The 23,867-nt window shown below is 44.3% G+C and overlaps 1 pseudogene; it reads right to left on the bottom strand.

Moving 5' to 3' along the window:
* Nucleotides 1-212: 212 nt before the first annotated feature.
* LOC131921982 (histone-lysine N-methyltransferase SETDB2-like) lies at nucleotides 213-22,888 on the bottom strand (annotated as a pseudogene).
* Nucleotides 22,889-23,867: the final 979 nt, after the last annotated feature.

Below are 23,867 nucleotides of genomic sequence, written 5' to 3'. Positions count from 1 at the left end.
TTCGTTCCTCTCATATTGTGGGCCAAGGGCGTGTTAATTAAACCCACATGTATGGCAGTTTTATCAATGCCGCCAAGAGAAAAGCGCTCAGACCCTTTGATTTAGGAAAAGTACTTGCAGGAAGTTCGACTGCGTGCTTTGGTGAGTGGGAGAGGACAGACTCGCCTGGTGAGTCACCGCAGCGTTGAAAGTGAAGTCTCCGAAAGCAGTGGTCAGTCGGGCCAGTCGGGCCGATTATGGGATGTCCACAGTGGAACGAAGCCGCGCAGGTGCGAGAGTCGGGCAGCCTGCGTTCTCGGAAGTCTAGTACGAATCCGGATGCGCACAGAGTCCACCAGCATCACCGCTTGCCTGATGCCCCTGAAGACGCACACTGGCCCCAAGGAGAAGACTGCACGTGTGGGTGCAGGGGTCGGAGAAGAAAGCACCAATACACGTTCTCCTTTTGTCCTGTGTCGGTGTCTTGTGAAAACTGTGCAAACTCTTGGGAAGTAATAAGGTGATGAGGTGACTCCACGGGGTAAAATGATAGGACCTGAGTTCAATGCCGGAACCCACAGTGGAGAGAGAGGACTGCCCTTTGACCTCCACACAGGCATTGGCATTGTAACAGGCCTGGCGGAGAGGAAGTTGTCTTTACTGAGGAGAATCCCGTGTCCCTAACCTGGCTATCAGACTGTTTAAGATGCTGGCTTTCTCCCGGGAATCTCATGAAAAAGGCCCTGCTCTGCCTTTCTTGGTCAGGTCCCGAGACCTGGCTCCCGTCTCTCCTCTGCTCCACCTCAGGGCCCTCAGGCTGGTCCATGGGGAGTGAGAAGGAGATGGACCTCCTGCTTGACGCCCCCTGAGGCCCACACTGAGGAGAGAAGATCAGTGTGGTCTGGCTCCATCTCCTTTCCTGGTCTACAATAACTCAGTCACTCATGTTCTCTAATTCACCGAGGTGATGGATGAGCGTCCTGTTGGCTGTTACCTGCTATTACTAGGGAGGGGTCCTAACAAATTGTCTTAGATTGTCCTTTGCTGTGAAGAGACACCATGACCACGGCAACTCTTACAAAGAAAACATTTAATGGGGGGGGGGTCGCTTACAGTATCAGAAGTGCAATCCATTATCATCATGACAGGGAGCATGAGGGCATTCAGGGAGATGTAGTGCTGAGCTGAGAGTGCTACATCTTGCAGGCAACAGGAAGTCGCCTCACACACTGGGCAGTATCCTGAACACAGGAAACCTTAAAGCCCGCCTCGACAGTGACACACTTCCTCCGATAAAGCCATGCCCACGACAACAAAGCCACACCTCCTAATAGTGCCACCCCCTATGAGACTGTGGGGGCCAATTACATTCAGACTACCACACAAGTCCATAGAGGAGTGAAGAACATAGCCAACACCTGCTCAGTCACTAATTCAATGTGTTCCTGAGAGAATCTCTATGTACCAGGATGCGGGTCACTAAAGTGACTGAACAGAAGCAGGCAGCCCTCACTATTCTGGATCTTGAGGCCAGCAGGGGCACACCCACATTTGTGACAAGAGCATGAAGGGTAGGTCCTGGGGTGCTGAGGTCATCTTCCAGGAGGGACCCGGTATGAGCAGTGGGAGGCTAAAGGGAGCGATCTGTCAGACCAGAACACAGGCATTACAAGGGCTAGCCCATTGGGAGACCCTTGTGGATGAAGAGGTGAGGGGTACAGGTGGGTAAGGCTGAGCGGAGACTGAGTGCAGCAGGCTGCATCTGCCCGTGAGCTACTTGCAAAACGAGGAGGAAGGCCTCCCTGGGGCATGGCGTGTGCTAAGAAGCCTAAGCCAGAGTGAAGAGTCAGGTTGGAGGAAACCTTTGGGAGCAGAAGTTATATGCAGTAAGACAGGACTGTGGTGATCTCACTAAAGCAACCTGTAACTGCAGAGCAAGATGGAGCCCTAGTGGACCTAGGGAGCAGGTGTTGGGGAGGCGTAAGAGTACTTAGGGCTGTTACTCACGACTCCAAAGCATTATACCAGCTTTTCAGCTGATGACTATGTACTGAAGCTGGGGCTTTTCATACCAGAGTTAATCACACACACTTGGCTAAGTCCAAAGAGGCTGGGGTGAATGTCAGCCGTGGGCAGACCCAGCTGCTGCTCCAGGCCAACAGGTGAGGCTTATGCTACTCTCCGTGTCCCCTCTATTACTCAAAAAAGGATGCTCCTCACCACTCGCATTACCAGACCACATGGGAAAGGGGCCCCTGGGAAATGTAGTTCAGCTTCTCCAGGCTGAGCAGCACTATGCCACCATCCCAGTCCCATCCCACGGCCGTGCTCAGACTGACCCAGTGATAGATGTGGGCTCTGGTGCCCCCTTGTGGAGAGGCCTGAGACTTGCCGTGGTAAGTCAGGAAGCTTGACAGCACAACCGGTCCATAAAGCCTGGAAATGCCACTTGGGACTTTAGCGTCAATATGCCTCCCCTGTCGCTTCCACCTTCTGGGCTGAGTTCTCCAAGACTGCTCTGAGCCTCCTGTCTGCAGCACTGCAGTTCCTCAGTCCAAATCCCAAGCGTTTCCAGTTCTCTTCTGAAGGTCCGGAGAGAATACACTGCACTTTCCTGTCAACTCAACAGCACTTGGAAGGAGAGAAAGAGACAACTTGTTCTGGAGCCATACATGAGTGACCATGGCCCAGGAACATAGATTCAGATTAACTTCATGTTCCAACATGGTACATCTCGTGAAGTTTTACCTTTTTTCTTAACTTTAAGTGTGTGTATGCACATGTGTCTGCGTGTGGGTGTGTGCACGAGGTGGCGGTGCCTGCAAGGGCAGAAATGTCAGATCCTTGGTTGTGCAGATGGGCAGTTGTGAGCCTCCTGATGTAGGTACTGGGAAGTGTGGAGTGAGGTTCCAGGGACCTTTTCACGCCTCCTTTACTGACTTTCGCCCTCCATTCTTCCCTCCCCTCTCCCTCTGACACATACTTCTGTGTGCCCAGCATCATGGTGTCTGCTCAGGAAGACTGGAAAGCAAGCTCCTTCTCCACATGTGGAGACACCACTCTGGACCTCCCAGAGTCTGGTACGGCACACCCTTGCTGCCATGGTAGAAATCCATGTCTCCTTCTTTGAATATCTGCAGAGAAGAAACTGACCACTGCACCTGCAACCACCACTGCCTGGGCTCCCTGCCCTCTGCTCCTTCCGAAGGTGCCTAAGGGCGATCTTTTCACATCTTCAATATGCCCTTATCCTCTCTAAGTCTAGAAATGCTTCCACAAGAGTCTGGACTTAGTGGGAGAGAAGAGCGCTCCTACTGGTCCATTTCAGTTCTGTAAATGTGCACTGATTTCCCACACACTCTGTGACAGGTTCTCCTGAGGACTGCACTTGGGTCTTGGCTTAGCCCTGGTGGCCCTGCTTTCCATCTGCAGGGAGGCAGGGCTTCAGCGGGACCTGGGTCTTGCAATAGTCTGTGCTCTTGTCTGAACACATTCACAGATACATTGACTAACTGATGCTAATGATGTGACGTGAAGGCCTCAGTGTCTGGCAGCTGCCTTCCACTCCACTCAGAACTCTTGAACTTTTCTTTTTAATTTGGCTTTAAAGACTTAAATGAGGGATGGACAGATGTCTCAGTGGGTAGCTGCTAGTAAGCCCAAAGGCCTGAGTTCTATCTCTAGGACCCACATAGTGGAAGGAAAGACTGATTCCCACAAGCTTTCCCCTGACCTCCAAATTTGTACCATGACACGTGTGCACCCATGCAATAAATAAGAACATGATAAAAGTTTAAAATTACAATCACTAAGCAATCCCTTTGTCTCCTGATTTATCATCTTAAAATTAAATTTAAGTTTGTTAGTTATTTTTCATTATGGAAAATTCCAAGCATACAGAAGAGGGAATGGTACCATGATGCTTCTCCTGCAGCTGCTGCCCAGTTCCAGGGAGCTTACACACACACACACACACACACACACACACACACACACACACACACACAGACACACTACACACACATACCATACCACACATCTCACACACACACTACACACACACACACTACAGGCACCCATACACACACCACACCACACACACACACACACACACACACACACACACACACACACTACAGGCATATACACACACATACACACACACCATACCACACACACATAGACACACTATACACACATACCATACCACACATCTCACACACACACACACACACACACACACACACACACTACAGGCATATACACACATACACACACACCATACCACACACACATAGACACACTATACACACATACCATACCACACATCACACACACACACACACATCACATTCTATCATTCTATAAATTTCTAGGAGCAAAAGAAGCCAACATACACTCTGTCTTAACACAACCATGATGTGATTTTCTTACCTAAAAGAGTTATGCTCTATGTAAAAATTCCAGGCCCTTAGCACTTTAAGGATCCATCAGCCCGTGTAGTACATTTCCAGGAGACTGCAGCCTTCTGGAAGCAGAGTCCCTGTCCATCTTGTGTGCAACTGGCTGTGCCTCTAGCATCTGGTACTTGAGAGTACACTCTGTGAGTGCGCATCAGATGAGCCGGATGTCCTGAAATGATCTGCTCCCCTCCCCCCAGCTGTGCCCAGCTAGCTTCTTTCCACGACTCACTGGTCCTCCCTGGACAGCTGTACTTGTTGCTCTAATAAGCTGATGCTCCTTCAGTGAAATCAACTTCTATGATTTTCATCTGAGGAGAAGTTGTTCCCCAAATGATCATCTGCTTCTCCACCTTGACTGTCCCTTAGCATCGCCTGAGTGGCTTTGGGAAGACCTGGCCCACTCTGGAGAGTCTGCTGTGACAGGGCTGGGCACATGGGTCTCACGTCCTTCCCAGGGAGCTGTGGTGGGGAACCGTTACTTGGCCTGTCCTCAAAGCACTGGCAGATTCTAGAAGATAAACTGATTAGCAGGAGTTACTGCTCTGGAGGCCTGAAATCATTCGCTTGACCCAGCTTCATGGCTTTCAAGTCTAGGCAACAGCTGGAGCCAGACTATTAAGCAGGGAAGCATTGCCTAATTGAGAGCCACAAGGGGTTCCTTTACCAGAGACGTGGAAAGATTCACGCTGGCCTTTCCATCGCCTGTGTCTTATCAAGGAGGCTCCTTAGGTCTTTAAAGCAGGCTGGGCCTCCAGAACAGACACGGTTTTATTCCTTCTACATCTCACTGTAGAATCTTCTTTCTCACAGGGTCCTATCAGCCAACCAAAGGGCGTCAGCTTGCCCATCATCATCTGCTGATTTCAGGGTTAACCAGATTCATTGAGGTCGCTCCTGCAGAGGCAAAGGCTGGACAGATAGGTAAAACTCTGACATGGTTCCCTTGACTCCCTACCAGGCACACCCTACACCACACCCTTCCTGGGATATCAGGCAGAATCCTAAAGGGATTTCATGCCTGTGCTTACTTTACAAACACCTGACCTTGAGCTAATGCAGGTCAGACCTCATAGGTGAGTGCTTTCAAGGTCACCGAGTCCTCCTGTAAAGAGGAATTGGTCAGCGCAGGGGCTATAGACCTGCCAGGCTTCTGGAAGCTTAGAGTAGTCCTAGATGAGAGCTAACAAGACAGCTGGGGTTTCCGTCCTAGTGAATTCCACCGGAACAATCTGGAGGATGAGAACTGGATCTTGCTCGTGTGAAACATCCTAAAGGAGACAGATTTCTGACATCATAACATCAGCCTGCTGAGGCCGCGTCCCAGAACCCGTGAACCTGTGAGATGACAGATTGTGGGGTTTGGGGTTTGTTTTGCAGTAAAGTGTGCATGCTATGAATATTATTGATCACATTAATATAAAACTGGCCTCAATTTCCAGCACCCTGGGCTGAAACTATATGCCGATGAAGCAGCAATGTCCTATTCTTCCCCTCCCTGGCTCTCCACATTCTCCTTGTTTTCAACCACATTGCCCCTTCCCAGGCCCTCCCCATTACTCTGGCCAAGGTCCTCCTCACTGCTCCTTCCCAAGCTCTCCCCGTTCCTATTCTTCACCAGCCTTCATCAACTTTTTTTTCCTGGACACGCCCCCCTTCCCTCTACCTGGTAGCCAGCTCTGTGTCCCTGTGACTTTGTCTCACGTATGTGGAATCATGTGGCTGCATTTCTTCTCTGAGTGGCTTTTTTCACTTTGGTGTTATGTTCTTAGGCTTCACTCAGGTTGACATGTGTTGGAATTCTTACTGGCTGCCATTCATCCATCCCTTCACTGATGTGAATAACGCTGTGTACACTGATGACTATGCACCTATTTGCTGGTACTGTTTTCCTAATTTGTCATGTAGCCACAGACAAACAATCCAGGAGGAAACTAGGCACTCAAAGGAACCGGTCATCAACTGTGTTTGCAGATCCCAGCTAATACTGCCGGCTCATTCACGTCTGGCTTCACATCGACAGTAGCTGTGGGTGAGCAAGGGATGAAATGGACAATCCAGGTGTGACACACACTAGACTTCAAAACGAGACCCTGTACTGAATGGCTCTGCACAACTCCTCTTCCTCCAGATGTCTACTTCCGCCATGCCCTCTTGCCTGGGGTCCTGGGCTAGGGACAGCCTGGCTCAGGGTTTTCTCCTGTCCTGTCCTGATCAGAACCTGGTATAAAAGAAGGGGCTCTTCAGGTGTTCCCTTGGAGGGAGTACTGGTGGCCTGTGGGGTGGCTGGTGGTCTCTCTGAGTGGAGAGTCCCTCTCAGAAACGCGAACAAAAAAACAGACACCGGAATTTCCTAGAGTGGTTGTGGGAGCCCGTTCTCGGGTTCCTCGTGGCTTTACCCAGCAGGTCCTCATAGAGGATGATTAGACCACGGGCCTGAGTGCAGGTGTCTGAGATGGTCTGCACTTGGCTGTGCTGGGGGAGGAGGTCTTTTGCTCCACCCCTTGGCGTCTCTATAAAAACCCTGGGGCAGAGGCAGTCGGGGCCCGTTGGAATAGGTTCCAGGCCCTCTCGAGGCTATCCTTTATTTTCTATCTGTTTATCTCCGCGATATTCTCCGCAATAAATCCTTCTATCTAATATTTCCTGCTGCTCGCACTCAAGAAAACTCTGGGGAACTGTGGGGGTGGTTGGGTAAACGCCCCACAGAATGGCGCCATGAACAGGGACTAAAGAAAAAAGAAAAAAGGGACTAAAGAAAAAAGGGGGGACTAAAGACACATGAACAGGGACTAAAGACAAAGTAATAGGGACTAAAGATAAAGGAAAATAATAGTTTTATTACAGAGTTTTTGGCGAAAGTGCTGAGTTCAGCCCTGCCAGTGGATGAGGCATGCCGGTGTTATGGAAAATATATATTTTTTATATATATATTTTTGAGAGGCAGGGGTTTTATCCTCGAGAGAAAAGGAAAGCGGACTGGAAGGATGTCCGATGCTGCAGCGAAATTCTCTTCTGTCAAAATTTTCTATCTTCTATCCCTTTCTCAATTTCTATCTGTGAAAAATAAGTATAAGGCATAGGGTAGTAAAATAGTGTAGGAAAAACTTAGAAGTGTAAGATTGTGTAGGAAAAAATAAGTAAGGCAACTAGACAGAAAAACTCTTCAATTTTCTAACTTGGGGGCTCTGAATGCAAACTGGGGGAAAAAATCTTTCTTTGGGCTATTTGGGTAGTAAAAAAGCTCTTCTTCGAGCTTATGGGGAAGAATAGGTTTCCTATGGAAGCTTTTGACCTGGGGCAGCTGAAATGCTAAGTCCAAGCGGCAGGAGAAAGTGATTTCTCCCTGAGGCAAAAATGGGGATGTAAAAAAAAGCCAAAAAGTTTAAAGTTGGGAAGTTTTGGGAAAAGTTGCTCTTTCTCTTGGGGGAAAAAAACCTTTCTCTTAAAGCTTTTCTTGGAAAATTTGGGGGAAAAAACTCTAAAAAGCCTTCATCTTTCTCAAAAGCTCTCAAACTTAAAGACTAAAGCCTTTAACTTTCTCAGAAGGACAAAAATTAGAATCACCTGAAGATATTGGTATGGGGACCACCTGTGATTAGCTCTAAGGGAAAAACAACAAACCTCTTAAGACAGCAAAACCTCTAAGTTCTGTTTTTCAAGCCTTAAAAATTGTCCCTGCAATGCAGGAGGCAGGGACAAGTTCCTAAAAGCCTCTTCTAAGCTCTGTCTCTTCAAGCCAGCAAAAGACAGTGGGTCAGAGTGCCCTGAGGGAAACGCTTGGGAGAGTGTGGGTAAAGAGCTACAGAGAGCCCAAAAGGGCCAGAAACTTTACCTGAGAAAAGCAAAAAAGCCAAGCTTTTCAGTTACAACCGAGCTGAGGCATCAAGGGTTTTGTTTCTGAGTTGAGCATTTCAGAATGAAAAGGTGCTCCTAATGGTCCTAATGCAAAGATCCCCTGAAGCAATGCAAACTGTTAGCTTTGTATCCTCTCTTCTGAGCAAAAACCCAGAGGGACTGGCCAGCAGCTTCTCTGAGTTGGAGTGCATTTCAGGGATACTAGGGTTCCTGCAGTTGCAAACTTCCTGGAGCACAGAGCTGAGGCAGGAAGGTGCAGGACCCAGGGGAAGGTTGCTAATGAACAACCAAAACTAAAGCCAGTGGGAACGGCACAGTTGTCCACTTTCCTACAAGTCCCGGGTTGGTAGGTTCACTGCTGCAAAAAGACATCTGAAAAAAGCTTTCCTATCAGTAAGGACCTTTCTGGGAAAACAGTAAAGCTGAACTGTGTCTGAAGCAGTTGTGCTGCTGAGTCAGAACGCTGTCTGGGGAAAGAGCCCAGCCAGGGCAGAACAGCACTATCCAGGAGTAAAGCTTTCTTTTCTGTCAGAAAGCACCTCTTAGAGAAAAGCTTTGTTTCAACTGACTCCCTGAGATGAGGGAGTGTAGCCCTGAGGGGTGATTGCCTCTGGAATAAGCTCTGTCCTTGAGCACCCAGACAAGCAAATGCAACCCACTGGGGGACTGGGCCAGGTGAAGGTCTGATAAGGCAAAACACCTGTCCTAATGGGAGTTTAGAAACGGCAAAAACCTCCCTTGTTAGATTTTCAGTCTGTACGCAAACCACACAGACCCAGAAAACAGACAAAAAGCCCTACCTTCAGTAGCAGGGAAAGCCGCCACTGTAGTGTCGGAAACTGTTTCTGGGGTAGAGGGGATAAACTGAGACCAAACTGGGAACTGTCTGGGCAAAAGACTCTGAAGAAACAGAAAAGGGACATAATCCTCCCCAGAAAAATATGACCTGAAAAAGCTGCTAGAATTTGAGGCAGATTCGGGGGGAAGAAAAAAAAGCCCCTACTTCCAAGGGCAGCTAGCAGAGGTACAGAGCCGCAGATACTTGAAGCTCTGCATCTGGGGAAGGAAGGAACAAGCAAAATGAGATAGATCAGTGGGAGAAAAATCTCTCTGAAAGAGCTATGAAAAAACTGTTGTGAATGTTTTTCACTGACTGGCTAAGACAAACACAAGCCCCGAGGAAAGCTGCTATCAGAAATTGCCCACCTCAATGCGCGCTAACAAGGCAGGTGCAGTTCTGATTTGGGGGCCAGTGTCAATTAAAGGAGAGACACCTGTTAAAGCCAGCTGAGGAGAGACCAGAAACCTCCCAATGTCCCATAATTAAAAATGTAAAATGCTTGTTCAAATCTCCCGTTGCAAAAGCAGAAAACTTTGTTCAAACTTCCCGGGCAAGAATTTGTAAGCAAGTCTGGTAAAAAAGAACTTAAAAGTTGACTCTCAGACCCAAAAAGAGCTATGGGAAATGACCGATAAAAGGGATGTGATATAAGGGACTGATACTATTATGGACTGATATAAGGGAAATGCTTTCTGGGAAAGGTAGTTTTTCCACTAAAGATGGCGACATTGCCTTGAAACACGTTTGTCAGCTCAAAAATACTTTCATGGTAAACTGAAAATACAACTTTTAAAAGAATAAGGAAAATCGTCTAGGAGTTTAAATATCAGTTCCAATGAAAAATTGAAAGGATATGGAACTAGGCGCTTCACGGTTTGGGGCTCCCTTGGTAAAATGCCTTATTTACCCTAATAGCTGTGCAAAGTTTTTATGGTAGTTGGATGACAAAAAGCTACCTATAAGACCAAACAAGCTACCTTAAAATCCTTAAAACAAGGGAAAGCAGTTTATACACTGAATATTGTCTTAGATATGAAGAAACTAATGTTGAAATTAAAAAAGTTCTTTGCCTTTTGAACAAACTGCCTGCAATGAGTAATTCCTTTGCAAATCTAATTAAGGGGATAAGAAACAGGCATTCAAAAAAATGACTGCTTTATAGATGGGAAACAAACTTCAGAAAAGCTGTCTTACAAAAGAGTTGCTTCACCTGAAAGTTCCTTATAAGAAATCAATGCTAAATATCACAGGTGCTAATATCAGGAGTTAAAGCTAATGAAGTGAAAATACTAAATCCTGAAAATGCTTTTTCTCAGAGTAAGCTAATGAAGGATATGTTTCATGAAAGAACATCTATGTTCTTAACTCCTTTGAATAGTAAGTTTTGGTAAAAATACTGGAACTAACAACAATCCAGTCAAAATGTTTCAACAAATCCAAGACACTATTCCACAAAAGAAAGCTGCCATGCTTTGTGGGCCATATTAGAGTTCACTCCAATCTTCCTGGTCCTTTAGCTGAGGGTAATGAGAAATAGAAAGAACCCTGCTTGGGATTATGGAAGGGTACTAACCCTGTGTTAATATGGGGTCTAGGACATGTTTGTGTTTTTTCACAAGAGGAGAATGAAGCTCGGTGTTTACCGGAGCGTCTGGTAAGAAGCGTGGAACTAAGGAAAAGTCAGCTCCAATGACGTTCCTATAAAGGAACCAGAATGAAAGTGGCTCGATTAGTGTTTCTGAGGTTTTGTCACTGGTTAATGCAAACAGTGAGGAAATAGAGTTCTGAGCTGTGCCGCTTTTGGCTTTACTAGCTCCTTTGGAAAAATACTTTATATCACCTAATAACTGTGCGATATTTGGCAAAGAGCTTACAGCAGCTAAATACGGTAATTTCACCGTCAGCGTGAAGGGAAGTTTTTCGGTAGAACAAACCAAGAGTACTGCTGTAATAGAAACATTTGTCTGAATTGAAGCACTTAGGGGAACTATTATGAATCTGGGTGAAGGGACAGCCTCTAGTTAAAAACCGTCTACCGCTGACAGTGCATCTCTGCCGGTCCGGAACGGCTGAGAGAACTGGCAACTTTGGAGTGTGGCGTCATCCTGGGAAGGTTACAGTCCCCTAGCAACAACTATCACAATTCTATAACAACAACACTCACTAAATCCCAGTGCTTTATAACAAAGCTGACTATAAACTCTAAAATTTAGAAATGATGTACGTACTTCCTGTCTAGTTAAGAAAATCTGTCTAATAGAGTACTAATAATAATTAAGAGTAAGAAATAGAAAAAAATGAAAATAAGATATGTGAGTTTGTAAAAATTCTCGTTAGATCTGTGTTAAGAAATCTTTAGGTGTTTGCTAAGTTAAATATATGCTAATGGTAGCCCTATATAAGTTTGTAAAATAGATCTATAGAGTTCCTTTAAGAATATATATAAGCTTGCAAGAAGTATCTAAGGTAGTCTTAAGACATGTAGTGATAAGCTTGTAAGAAGTAAAGATGCTAGTTGTAAATGTAAGTTTAAATAAGTACATAAGAAGTAATAAGAAATATATTTGCTAAAGTAGTTCTATAGTTTCCTTAAGGAGTTTAAATAAGTAGATGTTAATGTTATGAGTTTGTAAAAACGTGTAAATGTTGAATATGAATCTAAATGCTTTGCAAGGCAAAAGGTTATATGTGAATTTGTGAAAAAGTGTAAATGTTAAGTGTGAGTCTATTAATGTATATGCTGAAAAAACCTGAGATACAGAACTTAGTGTCCTAGCAGACTGCAAAACAGGCAGTCTGAGCGGTTTTCAAAAGCTCCAGAAGCCGCTAAGAAGCTAAGAATGGCGGACGTGAGAACCAGCACAAGGCATCCGCAGCTGAGATTCATGGAAAATCAACGCAACACAGAAAAACCTGAGCTAACATCAAAAACGGTGTGGTTTAGAATACTACTGTACCTAAAAAGGTCTGTCTGTGAGAACAAAAGTTGCAGAGACGCTTGTTTGAAGTAAAATTGTTAACGGCAAAAAGTTCTGGTTGAAAACCATCTCTTCATATTTGGAAGTGAATGCCTGATACCAGAATTTATTTGTTTGAACTTTTTGAACTTAAAATGAGATAAAACTACAAAAAGATTTTGGTTATGGATTTCTTCATATTTGGAAGGCTCGTACCAGAATTTATCATTTAAATTTTGGGACTTAAGAAATGAAATGAATAGTAGAGATTTCATTGCAATGGGACAATTTTGAGTTTACTTATAGTAATGACCTAGGAACTGTTTTCTGGAATTGGGTTAAAAATGGAACTGTTTAAATGAAGAAATTTATTTCTACCTAGAGTCAAGATGTGTATGCATATATGCTTTATTAATTGGTGATTCATGTATTCTGTGTTAAAAATGCAATTGTTTTGTGGAACTGTTTATGTAAAAATGAAATTACTTACAGAACTGGTTTTGTGTTACAAATGGAACTGTTTAAATGGAAAAGTTTGGGTTTTCTAACTAGGCTTGAGATTTTGCTTAAATCATAAAGAAAACGGGGAGAGTTAATAATCCTTAGTCTAATTTCAAAAGTTGTTTGAGTGAATTAATGTCATGTTTTTGTTAGTAAGAAATGCAAATGGGGTATATTAAGAGACTACTTCTAAAGTGTAAAGAGTTTTATTAAGAAACTGCTTTTGGATGTTTTGCTAAGTTTTCAAAGTGTTCATGGTTAGACTGAGAAGATTGCTTTTCAATATGGGTTTATAGGAATTGTATAAGTTTGGGTTCCTCTAACTAGGTTTGAGATTTTGTTTAAAAAATTATAAAGAGAAGGAGGAGTTATGAGATTGAATTATGTTTGCAGAAACCTATTGATATTAATGCACCTGGTTTTGTGGAGTTAAGGAAATATTTAAGTTTGTGAATACATCGAAGTTTTTCCTATGTTCTGTTAACAAGAAAATTCAAATGATTGAGTTAAAGTTGTAAGACGGAGAAAATTGTTAACTATATATAGCACCATATATGCTAATTCAAATGGTTCTGTTAAGAGTTTGCTTTGAGTTGTAAGATTGAGAGAATTGTGACTATGTATAGCAATATTTATGTTAACCTGTTAATGGTAATGATGAAGCTAAGGGATTCTTTAAGTTTGTAGCCGCCTTAAGTGTTTTGGCTTAGAAAGGGCTTGAGGCAACTAAGACTGCTGTAGTCACCTTGGACCTAATTCAAAAGAGAAATGCCATCTATATCATCCTCTACTTCCATACTGGGAGGTGTAACAGCTATGGAGATTGCTGTAAGCCATTAATAGTTATTTTTTTATATATTAAGAAAGGGGGACCTGTGGGAGCCCGTTCTCGGGTTCCTCGTGGCTTTACCCAGCAGGTCCTCATAGAGGATGATTAGACCACGGGCCTGAGTGCAGGTGTCTGAGATGGTCTGCACTTGGCTGTGCTGGGGGAGGAGGTCTTTTGCTCCACCCCTTGGCGTCTCTATAAAAACCCTGGGGCAGAGGCAGTCGGGGCCCGTTGGAATAGGTTCCAGGCCCTCTCGAGGCTATCCTTTATTTTCTATCTGTTTATCTCCGCGATATTCTCCGCAATAAATCCTTCTATCTAATATTTCCTGCTGCTCGCACTCAAGAAAACTCTGGGGAACTGTGGGGGTGGTTGGGTAAACGCCCCACAAGTGGTGAGCTTAATTGTTCTGAAATCATTTCTTTTGAGCACTTGGAAACATCCCAGAAGTAAACAGCATGTTTTAAATTAAAGAAGAGCTCACTCTGGAGATACTTTCTGCAATGCTGGTCATGCTCAAAAAAGGGGGTCTGAGAACAGCGGGATGAATGGGGGGTGGGTGGGGAACCTGTGTGCTTTAACAGTCTGCAGTGAGATCCGGGAGTATGGAAACATTTTTACTGTGAGAGTTTAGTTTACGGAGTTGCTGCCCAGCTCCAGGAGAGGCCAATGAATGTTGTTTTTACCCATAGGAATTCATTCTTAAGTTCCATTGATGGGGTGATGGGGACCTGCCCTGGCTCAGCACTAGACACCCAGGAGTAATGGCCTTCAGAAAGCCCATGTATTTAGTGAGTGCGTAAGAGTGGCCTCGATGGGAAGTAGGGATGTGAAAGTAGACAAAGGTGACATGTGGGGACAATGTCACTTTTCCGTGTCTGTGGTGAAATACCCTGACAAAAGCGGCTGACAGGAGGGAGGGTTTACTTTGGTTTGCAGTTTTCTGGTGTGGCTGTCAGGGCGGCAGGAATGTGAGGGGACTGGTCGCATGTCGTCAGAAGCAGTGGAGGATGAAGGCTGGTGCTCAGCTAGCTTCCTCTAGCCCAGGAGGAGCTAGCCACACAGGGAGGGTGGCTTAGAGCCACAGAACAGAGGGTTGCATAATGCTCTACTGAAAAAAAAAGTAATGAGCGTATTATAGGAAATGGCTTCAGTGGGAACCCGTTAACCAGTGCCACAGGGAGGCCTCCAGCCCCAGGATAAAGCCTGGCTAGTCTCTGCCTGCATCTCAGGCCTGTTCCAGGCGGCATGCCGATGACACAGGGCAGGGCTAAGCAAGCCTCTTGTTATCTCCCAGGCCCTTGGGGACGTGGTCTCTCTGCATCCTGCATCCCACTTAGCCTTTCCCATCAGGAGCCCAGGTGTAGCTCGAATTCTAACTGGTCTTGATAATAAAAACCCAGACCCAGATACTGGAGTAAGTGATGAAAGATCAGGGAGACAAAGGAGCAAACCACAGTCACCCTTCCTTACCACAACAACTCCTCAGCCTGAAGAAGATTTTTCCATTATTTGGCAATAAGCCAAGGAAATTAATTATAAGGAAATGTCCTGCAACCAACTCCTCAGCCTGTAAAGGCCGAGCTCCTGTCTCCTCCCACCTTATATTCCTCTCTCTGCCCAGCCATATCACTCCTGTCTCCACCTCCCTAGTGCTGAGATTAAAGGTGTGTGCCACCACTGCCTGACCTCTATGGCTAACTACTGGCTAGCTGCACACTCTGATCTCCAGGCAAGCATTATTTGTTAGAACACACACAAAATATCCCCACACCCAGGCCCCCACTCTGCTGACATGCTGAGGTTTGGTCAGACATCTTCAACAAGTGATAGTGTAAAGATTTTTATAGTGAATATGTGCGTGTGTGTGTGTGTGTGTGTGTGTGTGTGTGTGTGTGTGTGTGTATGCATGCGCATGGGTACACTAGGAATTGAATCACTGACCTATATCCCAATCCCAAGCTTGCCTTCCTTCCTTCCTTCCTTCCTTCCTTCCTTCCTTCCTTCCTTCCTTCCTCCCTCCCTCCCTCCCTTTCATCTTTCTTTCCATCCAAGCAGACCTTAGACCCGAGCTCTTCTCTCTTGCCTCAGCCTCCTAAGCAGCTATGGCTACAATTCCACAGATTGCTAGCCCTGTCTGTTCAATATGTTTTGTTTGAGACAGGGTCTTATGCAGCCTAGGCTAGCCCAGAGCTCACTACATAACAAAGCTTCCTCCCGTGAGTGGGCTACATACAATCATCACCATATGCAGCCTGCTGAGTATTTTTTGCAATCAGTACTTTGCTAGTGATTTTTATTCTTAAATATGTGTTTGAGGTCATTCTCTTTTGCCCCTGTTAGTTCAAGGGATACCTGGCAAGATTTAGGAACTTGCCTAAAGGGTTGGGCACTAGCCTTAAAAAGTCAAGTTGTCACTGCTAAAGTCTGAGTCACCACACAGAGAAACAAAGCGCTCATGAGCCAACAGCTTCTGGGGAAACTGAGAAAGGAATGGGGTCTTGGAGAGAGTTTCCCAGAGAAAAAGCCATACTGATTTTTTTCCTTGATCTACACTTTGGCCTTATTTATTTATTTATTATTTTAATTTTTTCATTTTACATACCAACCACAGTTCCTCCTCCTTCCCCTCCTCCCACTCCCCTCTCACTTCCATTCGACCCCCATCCACTCCTCAGAGAGGGTAAGGCCTCCCATGGGAGTCAACAAAGCCTGGCATATCAAGTTGAAGCAGGATGAAGCTCCTCCCCCTGTATGGAGGCTGAGCAAGGTGTCCCTTCACAGGGAATGGGCTCCAAAAAGCCAGTTCATGCACCAGGAATAAATCCTGGTTCCACTGCCAGGGGCCCCACAAACAGACCAAGCCACAGAACTGCCACCCACATTCAGAGGGCCTAGTTCCTGCTTGGGCCCTTATTTATTTTATTGTTATTATTTTGATAGGGGGAGAGACCAGAGCTTGAACCCGCACCTCACACACGCTAAGCGAGCCCTCTCCCACTAAACTGTATATCAGGCTCTCTTTTCACTCTACATTTTGAAGCTCATTAAATTGCCCAGGCTATCCTTGGCCTCACTTGCAGCCCGGGTAAGCCTTGAACTTGAATCCTCATTCCTCAGTCTCCAGAGCAGCTAGGATTACAGCCATACCACTAGGCTTAGGTTTGGGTCTTAAGCTCTATACAAAATCCTTGCTTCCTGTTCTGTAGTTAAAATGCACAAAATTTTTCTGGCAAAAAAGTCCTTTAAATAAAATAAGACTGTCATTATATTATTATGTGTTTATTTTTTCCTTATCGTATGAGAAATGCCAGCACATTGCGAAGAGGCTAAGATAAAAATCTTACAAGCAAGTCAAAATAGATCTTATTTTACTTTTAATTGACACATTAAATTGTATATATTTGTAGAGTACCCTGTGTGTTAGGACACCTCTATACACCATGGAATGCTGTAATGATGATAATTAACCCATCTGTAACCCCAGTGTTTACTGTTCCTTCCTTTAAAATCTCCGGTGGTTTTGAAACGCACAGTGGCTTGCTGTTAACCATTGCTGTCACGTCTTACAACAAATCATTACCATCTATTCCTCCTGTCTGACCTTTGGTACCCTCTAACAAGTCTTTTCAGCACAAAGCAATTAGCATAGTAATTTGTTGCCTGTCCCTTCAACTTTTCCTCCAGTGTAAAAATGTTACAAAATGCCATTATCAGCACCCAGAGTTCTGGAATCTGCAAGGACATCAGGTCATTAACATCTTGGTGTTCATGTGAGGGTATGAGGTGTGGGAGCCCGTTCTCGGGTTCCTTGTGGCTTTACCCAGCAGGTCCTCATAGAGGATGATTAGACCACGGGCCTGAGTGCAGGTGTCTGAGATGGTTTGCACTTGGCTGTGCTGGGGGAGGAGGTCTTTTGCTCCACCCCTTGGCATCTCTATAAAAACCCTGGGGCAGAGACAGTCGGGGCCCGTTGGAATAGGTTCCAGGCCCTCTCGAGGCTATCCTTTATTTTCTATCTGTTTATCTCCGCAATATTCTCCGCAATAAATCTTTCTATCTAATATTTCCTGCTGCTCGCACTCAAGAAAACTCTGGGGAACTGTGGGGGTGGTTGGGTAAACGCCCCACAATGAGGTAGGTTTCATTAGCAGAATGAGCCCCAATTTATCCTAGTATGTTGCAGCCTGCATGTGCAGGACTCAGCATCATTGTTCCCACACAGGTCTCAGCTAATTGTTCTCTAATTGGAACTGAGGGGTGGCAAGCCAGGAACCATATCCCACCAATTCCATCAGGCCTGTTGTGTTCCCATAACAAGCCAAGCAGTGAGCAAATACTAATAAATTGGACTGGTTTATTATAAGATGACAGTATATAAGATTTCCTTGCACACCACCACCTGGTGCACATCTTTGCACACCACTACCATGGTGCACATCTTTACACACCACCATGGTACACATCTTTGCACACCACCACCATGGTGCACATCTTTGCACACCACCGCCATGGTGCACATCTATGCACACCACTGCCATGGTGCACATCTATGCACACCACCACCATGGTACACATCTTTACCACCACCATGGTGCACATCTATGCACACCACCACCATGGTACACATCTTTACCACCACCATGGTGCACATCTTTACCACCACCATGGTGCACATGAATGTCTTGAAAGATGCTTGAGAACATCAATTCTGAGAAGAGAGGCAAATGCCAGGTCCTCATCAGGCCATGCCCTGAAGTCATCATTCAGCTCCTAACTGTGATGATGAAGCACGGTTACATCGGCAAATTTGGAATCATTGATGACCACAGGGCTGGGAAGATCATTGTGAACCTCACAGGAAGGCTGAACAAGTGTGGAGGGATCAGCCCCAGATTGATGTGTGGCTCGAAGATCTAAGAAGATGGTGGAAGAGCCATCTCCCATCCCTCCAGTTTGACTTCTTTATACTGACAACCTCAGCTGGCATCGTGGACCAGGAAGAAGCAAGACACAGCACACAGCAGGGGAAATCCTGGGGCTCCTTCTCTAAAGATATAAAACACATATTCAAAAAGCCTCCATAGACTGGGGCAAAAATGTAGTTATCTTGGGTGTTTTGTTAGAGTGATATAAAAGCTGGCTAAGTGTCTGCCAGCATACTAACAAGACATTTCTAGTTACAAAATGTTTGAAGCATCTTCCTAAAATTAGCGATAAGATGGCCCATTTTATTATTGCCACTTTCCCAAACTACTATAATCTCTAACTGTGCTCCAAATGCTTATCTGTGTATCCACAGATAAGTACAGCTCTCACTTTTCATTAAAGAAACAGAGACCATCGCAGGAAATCACAACTGGTCAGAATGCAGTGAACAACTGACTGTGGGTGTGCATCTCCAGTTGATAAATCTACAGGGCAACCCATCGGAGAAGACGGGGCAGAAAGATGGCAAGAGCCAGAGGTCCAGGGTGCCGGCTGGCTGTGAGATCATTTCTCCTGTACACAACAGGGCAGCTGCACCCATAAAATCTCATCTATACAGCTGCCTAAACAAGACAATATAAGTTGGCATGTCCGTGTGGATGGGGGCAATCTTACAAGACCCTACCCCTAGATGGAGACCTACAGGTAGGTAATGACCGCTGAGCAGGAGAACAAGTCTGCCTCAGCAATGAGCTCCCTGATAAGTTATTTGATTCCAAATGGTCAGCCCTAGAGACACACACATAGGAACAACACTAAATGAATTCAGTAGGATGTGGTGTGTGTGTGTGTGTGTGTCTAAGACAATAACATTAAATTGTATAAATTATTGGAAAAAACATGTTTAGTAAGATGGCTATATACAAATTTAAATATAAAATTCAATAACAAAATGATAACATAAGAAAATTCCATGTAAATTACATTAGAATAAATATAAAAGATACTTTTGAAACCCATACATACAAAACCTATACACATAAAGAGATTTTATTTATTTATTTATCTATTTATTTTTGTTTTTTTGAGACAGAGTTTCTCTGTGTAGTTTTGATGCCTGTCCTGGATCTCGCTCTGTAGACCAGGCTGGCCTCTCCAAATATATTTCTAGAGTTAATGCAGCTCCAGACGGAAGAACTTCTAAGTCATTTGCACCCTGAAAGTTAATGGAATTGTTTTGACGGTCCTAACAGTTTGTGTATGTGTGCATTTAAAAAAATTTTTTTAAACATAAAAAACCATACCATATGTAAAAAAAAAACCATGTTTTTTCTTTCTGACTTGGATGCCCTTGTTTCTCTGTCTTGCTAAGTGCTCTGGCTAGGATATAAATTGTTTAAAACACACAGCCACTTCACTTAGACATACATGTCATAAGATTTTTAAAAGAACATATGAATGCATTGTAATTTTGTCTTTACTATATAAGATACAAATATGCTATAAATTGCACAGCAGTATTTATATAAAATATGTATTCCCATTCTATTTGTGTAAAGTTAAATGACAGTAAAAGCAAGCGATATGTGATGCATGTGGAAATATCCTTAGTTTGTTACTGGCTTAAGTTACATAAAATCAGACATAAAATATGAATTCCATGGGTAAGGGAAACCAAGGGACTAGCCATAGTCTCGCTGGGTACTGAAGGCTGTGACGTCAGCCAGATCAGCTTATTTCATAAATAGGCCGGCACTGGACACTGGCTTATATTACTTTTCCCCTTCATGTTTTAACCACATTTGCAGAGGATTTCCCTGTCAGGCGTGTCCCAGAGTCATAAACACAATCTCACATTAGTTCTGTTCTTGCTTGCACACACTTGTTGGTGAAAATGGCCATGGATGGAAAATTCCTATGTTTCTACAAAAAAAAAAAAAAAAACAAAAAAACAAAAAAAAAACGTTCTGTACCAGGAGATTGAGGCAACAACTATGATTAAGGAAATGTCCCACATTTCTTTCTTTTGAAGCATCCAACAGAAACATGTTCCCTTTGCTGAGCATTGTTGGAGAATTTGGTGTCACCTGGCAACTCTTCATCAACAAGCCCCTGCTGGAAGTGTTGCCTCTTGGGACATTTCAGTGGGAATGTCAAGCACCTTTTTGGTATCCTCCTGGCCCAGTGTGACCGCTTGGTGACATCTCTGCTGAAGTGTCTTCACTACTTTTGGTTGTATCTATCACATCTTATTCAACAAGCTGTTTGTTTTCAGAATCTCCACCTTGGTTTGAACTTGGGTCTGCGTGATGTCTCCTGGATTTAGAGTTCAGGTGTCCTTGAGCTGGTTCAAATCCATCCTTGTCTCCTTGTATGACAGACTCTGAGGAAATAAATCCCATGTTCTTCTCCTTGTAATGGAAAACAGCTGTCTTGGATGTAGGACTTCTAATAACTGAGTGATGCTGAGTTCTTGAAATATTTCAATAGTTCACTTCCATGACTGGCTCCTTTAGATTATTGTTAAACTTAGGTGGACATTTCTCTGTTTTGGGACGTTGAGGATGTTTCTCACAATCAGAACACCCAAGTTCTATTTTCCTCAGTTTTGAAAATGGTTTTTCATCATGGTTTGTTCTTTTCCATTTTCACCAATATTATTATGTTTCTGGGTGGTGGGGTCATAGTTCTGTTTAGTAATCTTCCTGAATGAGTGCACACCTTGTCCCCCATCAATGTTACTCCAGCAGCTTTTCCCTGGACCTTCTCACTTTTAAACACCTGCAGCCTCACCCAGGGAGCGTATTGGACAACTGGTTGAAGCATCTGTAGGTTATACTTGCACATCAGGTTGCATTCATAAGTGCCAGTAAGTATGAGTCTCTGCAGTCTTTCATATCAAGTGTATAGTCCATTTATTGACAAGGGCAATTCTTTGGAATTCTTTGCTTTCCATTGAAGACATGTACTTTTTTCTTTATTGTCTATGGAGCCCTAAGAACGATTATATAAATCAGAAAGCATGCTGGACAAATTTAGATAATATGCTTGGGGCCTTATGATCTTTCTGTACTTACACTGTGAAAGTCTCCTACTATCAATTTCTTTACAGAAAGACATTGGTCCTGATTCCACTCCATCACCAACATCCACACGGGAAACAACTTCATCTTGCTTTGGGTAATTCCGAGTCAACTGAAAGTAAGTATCTAAGAAAAGTTGCCTGTGAAGAAACAGCTACATTGTCTTGAGGTGGTAACTACTTCCTCCATGTTTGCAGCTCCCTCTACGTGGAGAGCAGAGGAATGCCAGCTTGTCTTGGCATGCCATCTTTGGTAGGGACATCTGATTGGTGGCTGCAGAGGGTTTTCTCTCTTTAAGGTAAGTGGCATTTGTGTTAGACAAGCACTGGAGCAGACGTGGCTGTGGTGGGATAATCGAAGGGGACAAGCCCCTTAAGTCTGCACCTTTATTTTTCAGAGGGAGTGCGTCTCTTCCCTGCGGATCCTTAGCCGCTGATGAACTGTTACACTTGCCTTTTTCACTAGAACTATGGCTTGGATGTGCTCTCTGTCTGTGGCAGACCTATCTTTTATCTTCTGCTTCAGTGACTGTAGCACACTCTGCTATTTTTCAGACATGATGTCTTCTTTATCATTATCTTGTAGCTCCATCCAGAACATCTTTGCCTCATTCACCACCTTTCACCCCATCTTTTGGTGGTGTTTATACAAATTTCTTCAAAATTAAGTTCATCAAAAAAATGTATCATGAACCACTTTGGAGACTATTACCTGAGTACAGGAGGCTCTGTGAAATCTGGAGCCGTCGGACAGAATATGTCAGTATGCATTACTGTCTTAGGGTTTTATTGCTGTGAAGAGACAACATGACCATGACAACTCTTATAAAGGAAAACATTTAACTGAGGTTAGCTTACAGTTTCAAAGGTTTAGTCCATTTTCATCACCGAAGGAAGCTTGGTGGGAAGCATGGTAGCATGCAGGCAGACATGGTGCTGGAGAAGGAGCCAAGAGTTCTACATCTGGATCTGTAGGCAGCAGGAAGAGAGAGTGAGCCACTGGGCCTGGCTTGAGCTTCTGAAACCTCAAAGTGACACACTTCCTCCAATAAGGCCACACCTACTTCAACAAGTCTACAAATCCTAATCTTTTTGGATAATGCCACTCCCTATGGGGGCCATTTTCCTTCAGAGTACCACCATTACCTAGTATTCTTTGATATTTGAGTTTCCACATAGAAACTGTTATTGAAAAGACTTTCAGGATGATTACTAGTCCAAGTTAAACAGGCACATGCATCTTCATTAACACCTATACTGATAGCTGTATGGTCAGGACTATTTAACTAAAATAAAAGTTAATTTGGTGTTTTGGTTTACAGATGCATGAAGCATTCTGTGAAATGGGCCAGTGGTTAAGGCTTCCACGTTCTGCGTCAGCATTGTATGCTGTCCTGCATGGCTGTGAAGTCGCTCAGGTGCTGGGGAATCACCTTCAGTGTCCATTACCATGTCTCTCAACATCCCTTATAACTAGCTCTTCTTGTTCTCCTTTATTAGTGGCTTACCATGCCCACGTGTGCATCTGTTCATATATACGTATATTACTGGCTAGATCGGCATATGAGAAAGAACAAGTGCAGTCTTCTGAGACTGTATTGTAAATGTGAGGAGGTGGAATACTCGGAGCTCTTTCAGACAGTCTTGACTATTCCTCTCCACAGTGGGGTACCTTTGTTCTCTGTCACTACCAAATTCAGTCTGTGCTGAGCCTTAATGGAGCCGTGAAAACTCCCATGTAAAGGGCTGTGGTTGTTTACTGTTCTCCTGAGAGCAGGAAGGGTGCTAGCCTTCCCAAGGTCCAGAGTCTACACTCCACCAGAACTCTGTTGGTGGAAGACATTGTTGTCCAGCAAAGAGCTTTCTTCCCACACAGTCAAACTACTTCTTGTTTACCCTCAGGTCTTGGCTATAACATTCTGACCGGTTTATGGATGCAGGAGCTGGTGCAGCCTAGGCTGGTCTTGAACTCTAGATCCTCTTGTCTCCTCACTCACACACCTGCTTCCATAGTTTGAGAACTGGTGTTTCTGATGTGTGCCACCATGCTCTGTTCCCATTCTGACTCTCTTCAGTGAGTTTTGAGGTGACTAAAATTCTTGTCACACAAACATTAGCCTGTTTGACATCAGGGATTTACCATAGTGATGCTATTGACCCAGTCATATTTATTCCTGTGATAATCTTGGGTTTCACTTTGGCTTATAGTCTACATTGAAGCTATTTAATGATCAATTATTAAACAACCTTGTTCATGCTCAAATATTGGGTCTTTGGGCAAACAGTTTTACATCCACAAAGAGTGAGCCTGGGAGAAAATACTACATTAATGAACAAGCTACATGGGCTCAGGCTGCAGTGTGAGTGGCCTTGGGGACTGTCTTAGTTCTTTTTCTGTTGCTGTGATGACACTCTCTGATGATCAGCTCAG

The sequence above is a fragment of the Peromyscus eremicus genome, chromosome 11 (assembly GCF_949786415.1).
Source record: "Peromyscus eremicus chromosome 11, PerEre_H2_v1, whole genome shotgun sequence".
NCBI classification, from domain to species: Eukaryota; Metazoa; Chordata; class Mammalia; order Rodentia; family Cricetidae; genus Peromyscus; species Peromyscus eremicus.
Note: the sequence above shows the minus strand (reverse complement) of the source record. Positions and strands in the feature narration are given on the sequence as shown.